Source organism: Artibeus jamaicensis, unplaced genomic scaffold, assembly GCF_021234435.1.
Source record: "Artibeus jamaicensis isolate MK-2021 breed Jamaican fruit bat unplaced genomic scaffold, CSHL_Jam_final contig_519, whole genome shotgun sequence".
NCBI lineage: Eukaryota > Metazoa > Chordata > Mammalia > Chiroptera > Phyllostomidae > Artibeus > Artibeus jamaicensis.
Genome location: NW_026521871.1, coordinates 42,920,343 through 42,927,290, shown reverse-complemented (window position 1 = coordinate 42,927,290; position 6,948 = coordinate 42,920,343). Strand labels below are relative to the sequence as shown.

Below are 6,948 nucleotides of genomic sequence, written 5' to 3'. Positions count from 1 at the left end.
TCCCACCCCTGACTGCCTCTCCCACCCGGTCCTTCTGATAACTCCGAAAAGAGCTCCTGAGTCCTTCTCTCAGTAAATGACATCTATGATTCATGCCAGGAAGTGCGAGTCTTCTTTCCTTTCTTCCTCTGACTGTTTTATTTCAAAGTACAATTTATATACGGTACAGGGTACAGGTCATAAGTGTAAAACCCGGTGAGCTTCAACAAATGCGTGCATCCGTTTGACCCAGATTCCAATTAAAATATAGACCATTTTCAGAAAATTCTTGTTGTGCCTGATACCATCTAAGAAATAAATTGTGGTTTTTAAAAAATAATCTATTTGCTTTTCTTGGTTACCTGACAAGAGTTTTGTGGTGTCCTTTGACAGATTTCAGGAGTCAAGAATAAGTGAAAACATTGTTTTCCGTGGCCTTAGCTGATTGAATGTTTAATGAATTTCTAGGTGGTAATTATCACGGATAATATTAACCAAGCTCTGAAAACAAGATGACATGGTCAAAATCCCCATGTTCTCAAAATAAAACCTTTATTTACCTCCTGTAGGAGCAATGTGTTGATGTGTAATAAGCAGAATGGTTCCTAGTTCCAACTGTGTTCCCTGGCTGCAGGGCAGGAAATACTAGGAGCTGCCTTTTTATGACTCTCCAGCTGCTTAAGCAAATTCCCATATCTCTCAAGGGAGTGGACTTCATTTCAGGAAGAATAAGCACTGGGGAAATAAAGTTTCACATGGGTAACCAGGCAGAATTCTGTGTTTTTATAGCCGGCCCTTGAAGAGTCTTTGTACAGGGTGTCTCATTCACACCAGGCAGTAGCCTGGTCACATGACGGGCGTGCTGAAAGTCGCTCCGTCCAGGTTTTGTTGAGAGACTTCCAAATGCCAGTCTCTGGTAGAGCCCATGTTGACTTTACAACAAGTAGAGTTAACTTAATATGCTTGGTCTTTGGGGACCAAAGCAATACGTAGACACCGCCTACAGAATTCCACTCCCACCATCGGGCCTGTGAAAGCACTTGTTAGGGGAAGAGAGAGAGAGAGAGAGAGAGATTTGTCCTGTTTTTCAAAATTAAAGATGCCTTTCCTGTACTAGGGCCTCCTGAGAAACATGAACTTTCTTTAACTACAGTTAGTGGCAGCAGCGAAAGTACCAACAGGGGAGTTGTTCTGCTGAAACGGGGCCGAGGTGCTATAATTTACTTCAGATTAATGGGCTTCTCTGGTTTTACTCCCCAAGTCCCCACCGATAGATGTGGACATTTCTCCAGCTCCGGAACCATTATACCTGCCCTAGGTTTGTTTCAAGCATGAATCTGCCCGCACGTGTTGTCATTCATTGATCTGGAACATGTGGGTTGTTTTTTTTTGTTTGTTTGTTTAATAAAAGATGCAGAATGAAAGGATGATCATTTCCACCTTGGGAGACTGATCTGACTACAATATGTTGATGTATTTATAGAAACCATTTGCATAACTTCAAGAGTACATTCATTCTCAAGTCACTGCAGCTAAAAAAAATAACCCTGCTGCAGTTTTAGGAGAATATAATTATGAAGCTTTGAGAATATGGTGGTATTATTCATGCGGCACCACGGACTGAGAGCAGGAGGCTGTGTGTTCTAATCTCAACCCCTTCATTGGTGAGTCTTTTGCAAAATAGGGGAATTAGAAAGAGACATATGCTGAAATATTTTATAGCTATAAATTTCTATGTACCTAGATAACAAAATCAGATTTAATTTTACAGGGAAAATGTTAAAATTTCAGTATTGGCAATAATGATGACCTGAAGCTCATACAAAAATTTTTCCATCTGCCAATCTTTAATAGTCTGTGACTTCTGCTTTTTTTTGTACAGGCCTATTATTCTACTTAGATACCTATAAAATGTGGGTAAATTAGGAGCAAAAGAAAATAAGAATCCCTAGCTGTTTGAAGCCTTAGAGAGCAACTGTGATTTTGAAGAAAAGTGCATCATGGTGATCCTAATATTCCTGGTTACTTTTCTCCAAGAGGCATTGACTAATTTGTAAGAGATGCAGGGCTAAGAAGCCAACCAGAAAAGAGATAGCTCAAGCCGTCTGTAGTCTCACTAGCTTGAGGAGACAAAAATTGATGTTCAGGGTTATTAAGCTAGGGGGAACTTGAAGGTCTAATGACTCAAGAAGGAGAACTTCAGAGAAGTGATTCTAAAATACAGGTTTTACCCTCAAAGCATTTGCAAAGTTGTAAATGGCATGTAGTAAAAGCATACCAGAAAGCAGAGAACAGCAGCTAGAAGCTAAAATGTTAATTAAGCACAGCTTTTTAGCAAACTCGTTTTACTGGTAAGACAAAACCTGCATTTTAGAGCATTTCAAAGGAGGTGCCTGGTAAATATTCCAACATCTCATTTGGGATGTTTGGAAAGCTATATCCTCAGAATAAAGCAGTAATTAGAAATAGACCAGCACTTACGAAGATAGAAATTTGGGCTTGAATTATCTGAATTCTTGATTGGATTTAAGGAGATTTGCCCACAATCTAACCAGAAGAGAAAAAGGTTTTCTCTGAAAAAAAAATAACATGACATAGAGCCTGTGAAGTATTTTATTTACAATGCCCAGCATTCATTCAAAATGACCAAGTATGTGAGGAGCCAGGACAAAATAAATGTAAACACAGCAGTAGTTACAAGAAACAGCCCATAGCTGACCCATGTACCAGCGTTACTAGTCATGGAATTTAAAATAAACACAACTTCTTTTAGTAGTGATGAAAATATTCTAAAACTGATTGTAGTGGTCATTGTGCAACAACATGAATGCACTTAAGTCCATTGTACTTTACATATTAAGTGGGTGAATTGTACTATATGTGAATCATATTCCCACTAAACTAACAAAAACAAGCCTAAATACCTAATCCACCAGGAAAAGATAACAGTACTGACATTGTATAACACAAAAAGGAAGCATCAAAATACCATATGTAAAGCAGAAATTAACAAAAAATTTCAAAATATATGGACAAGTGCAGTCATCATGGTAGTCTATGACACGCTCATCTCAGTGACTAACAGAGCAAACAGTTAAAGAAAAAGTAGAATTATAAAATGTGATTTATTCATTGACACATATATACATCACTATACCCAATAACTCTAACACCAATTCCAGAACACTGAGAATGTTTAGCAACATTGATCATATGCTGAGCCATAAAGTTAGTCTCAAACAATTTGAAAGTATTAAAATCTGTCAGGTTACATTCTCTACCCAGAGTGAAATTAAACTAGAAAAAAAATTCTTAAAATTTCTATAAATCCTCAAATGGTAGAAAACTTTGAAAACAGTAACAGTTTTAAATATCCAATGGGTCAAAAAAACAATCATAACACAAATAAAAATATTTTAACCTGAATGAAATAAGAAGTACATTAAGCCTTTTAGAATGCAATTAAAACCTTAATGAGAGGGGAATTCAAAGCCAGGATTAGATGTATTTGAAATTAAGAGAGAGTGAAGCTTAACAATATAATAGTTATTTCAAATAATTAGAAAAAAAGAGGCAAATTAGATACAAAGAAAGTAGAAGTGAGAAATAAACATAAGAGAATTGATAAAGTTAATGAAGTAGAAAACGAAGATATAATAGATATCAAAGAGTCAAAATTTGGTTCTTTGGAAACATTAAAAGTAATAAAACTCTGGTTTGACCAGTCAAGAAAAAAAGTAATGAGAAATAAAATATCAGCATTATAATAAATAAGAGAGAGATAACATTATAGATACTATAGACATTAAAAAGTTGAGGGTTTTATAAACAACAATAAATTTAAATCTCAGATTGAATGTGTAATTGTTTTAAGAGAAGTGATAGGAGAAATAGAAAATTCGAATAGAATGACATTTATTAAAATGCTAACATTTTTAATGAAAAAATCCAACAAAGAAATCTTCAGACCCCCCTCCCCAACTAGCTTTGTGGATCATATTTTCCAACATTAAAGGAGAATAATATCAGTTTTATACACATTCTGGGAAGTAAGGAGCACTCTCAAATTCATTTTATATGAGTTTATTAGAGGAAAACTCATAGCAATTCCTAATGATGACATTACAAGAAAGGGCTGTTATCAGTCAATCTTTCTTATGATCATTAGCAAAAACAAAACAAAACAAACAAAAATCCTAAACAAAACATTTGCAAATAAAACCCATTGATGTGTAAAAAGTGTAGCACCACAGCCACTTTCGGTTCTTATCAGGAAAAGACTGATTAACACTTAAAAATTAATTAATTCAAATTTACACATTAACAAAACAAAGAAGAAAAATCACATGATTATTTCAATAGATGCAGAGAAAGCATTTAATGAAATTCAATATATGTGCATGGCTAAGGAAAACTTTTTAACAATTTTGAGTAGACAAGGACCTTCTCAATCTAAAGAGATGATTAAAAATATACAACAAAGAGTAAACTTAACAGTGAAATATTGACAGTATTGCATGAAGATTAGGAATGGGGCCAGGAAGCTCTTCATCACCGGTTGTGTAGTAGGCAACATCCAAGATGTCCCACCCGCTACGAGGTCCCTTTATCCTGGTACTCATGCTCCTGTGTAATCTTGTCCTCTTTTTTTAAAAGATTTTATTTATTTATTTCTTGACAGAGGGGAAGGGAAGGAGAAAGAGAGGGAGAGAAACATCAATGTGTGGTTACCTCTTGTATGTCCCCTACTGGGTGGACCTGGCCCACAACCCAGACATGTGTCCTGACTGGAAATCAAACCAGCAACTCTTTGGTTCACAGGCTGCACTCAATCCACTGAGCCACATCAGCCAGGGCTAATCCTCTCTTCTTGAGAGAAGGTCAGCTTTGTTTGTTGATTTACCTTAAAAAAATTTAATACGGCAGACATGATGGGTGATATTCTGAGATTAGATTATAAAAAGATGGTCATTTCCATGTTTCTATGTAGACTCTCACTCTCTCTTGTTCTCTCTTAAATCACTGTCTGTGGGAGAAGCCAGCTGTTGTGTCTTGACGTAGACTTGTGAAAATGTCTAACTAGTGAGGGAGCGTGGCCTGCCCACAAACATGTTAGTGAGACTAGAAATTAATCACCTCCACCACACTTCCCCACCGAAGTCTTCTACAAGGCCACAGCCTTGGCTGACTGGTTTGATTATGGTCTTGTGAGGCATCACGAGCCAGAGGGACTCAGATAAACTTCACCCACATCCTTGGCTTATGAAATAATCAATGCTTGTTGTTTTAAGCTACTAGATGTACAGATTTGTTATGTTGGTAATAGATAACATATATAACTTCCATTCAGCATTGTCATGTAAGTCTCAGAATGCTCAGTAAGATAAGAAAATACACTGTTATTGAGTACATGAAATTAATACATTTATTACAGTTGTTGGTTATGAGGTTAGTATATAAGGAACAATCACATTATCTTTATATAGTTGTGGGCATAAATGTCTCAGCAATGACCAGTTCAAATATAAAATTTAAAACAGGTTAAAAGAGCACAGATAATAAAGGAAGAAGTTGATAAACTGACATTCATAAAGATTAAGATTTCATTTTGTCAAAAGGTATTATTATAAGAGTGAAGGGCAGGCCATGGATTGGGACAATGTATTCTAGTATATATTCAATTAAATAAATTTATTTGGAATATACAAAGAATGCTTACAAATCAAAAATAAAAAGTCCACCCAGGCAAAAGTCCTGGCCTGGGTTTTGGGCCAGGTCCCCAGTTGGGTCACACAAGAGACAACCACATGTTTATGTTTCTCTCCCTCTCTTTCTCCCACCCTCCCCCTTTGTCTAAAAATAAATAAGTGAGATCTTTAAACAATTTTTTTAAAGTCATCTTAAATCTCGTAATTTTTTTTGTCAGTGTAAATACATTGAGCCCAGGGCGGTAAGCTCAGAGTTCATGGTGCCGAGCAGGTAAACTGTGGGAGCAAGTGCGGAGGACACTCTGGAAAAGTCTGGCCTGCCTGCCTGTCCCCTCGAATGGACCTGCCACCATAGCCTCAGGTGGCCTTGTGAAATGCTGGCCAGTCTTGACGCACCATCTGGTTTTTCAAGGAAAGTCAGAAATTCACATTTGTACACGAAATCTCCTGACTTTTAATGTTGGCATCCAGTTAGGGTTTTTAAAAACACTGTAGACTAAACAAAAGACATCTGTAAACTAGATTTAGTTTTCATACTCTGATCTACAGGGGCAGCATAGAAACCTAGAGTTGTAGAATTGGAAACCAAATTGTACCATCTCTGATATCAAGCTGTATCAGATCATTGTTCACTCTCATCCCCGATCTGACACATTGTTCTTGGAAAATATCACATGTATTCACATTGGCAAACTTGTCAAGCAGTTCCACTTCGTAAATGTCTGGCCTCTCTGATGGTCACATTTGTCCATCAAAGCCTTGTTCAAATGTTACCCCCTCTGCTACTTTCTCATGGGGAGCAAATTGCCCCATAATATATATTCTGTGCCCATCTTTTATCATTGTTTTGTGTATCATATTATAGCTTTTAAAACATTTCTCCTTATTTGGTTTGTGAACTCCTTGAAAGAAATTAAAAGAAAAAGAAAATTATTTGTTTTCTTCTCTTGATGCAAGGTAAATCATGCTAGACAAAACAGAGGCACACTAAGTGTGTGATAGCATTGTGTCCTACTAAGCGTAGGCTATTCGAACCAATAGTTTACCTCTATCAACAAGAATCTTGGTACGGAGGGAAGGTGTAGCTATCTATTTTATTTTTATTACAGGTATATCATTAAAAGCCTTCTTGGAAATCTTTATAAAAGAAAACCTTTCATTAGCAAGAAAGAGCTACAGATTCCATTCATTTACTTGGCATAGATCTGGGGACTACAACAGGTAGGAAAGCATTCTGTCCTTATGGAGCTTAAATATTACT

The 6,948-nt window shown here is 36.5% G+C and overlaps 1 long non-coding RNA gene across 1 annotated transcript in view; it reads left to right on the top strand.

Moving 5' to 3' along the window:
- The first annotated feature begins 1,562 nt into the window (after positions 1 to 1,562).
- Positions 1,563 to 6,948, top strand: part of LOC119039531 (uncharacterized) — a 53,889-nt gene continuing 48,503 nt past the window's right edge. Inside the window, exon 1 of the long non-coding RNA XR_005080639.2 lies at positions 1,563 to 1,643. This is a non-coding gene — a long non-coding RNA (uncharacterized LOC119039531). The remainder of the gene's footprint in view (positions 1,644 to 6,948) is intronic.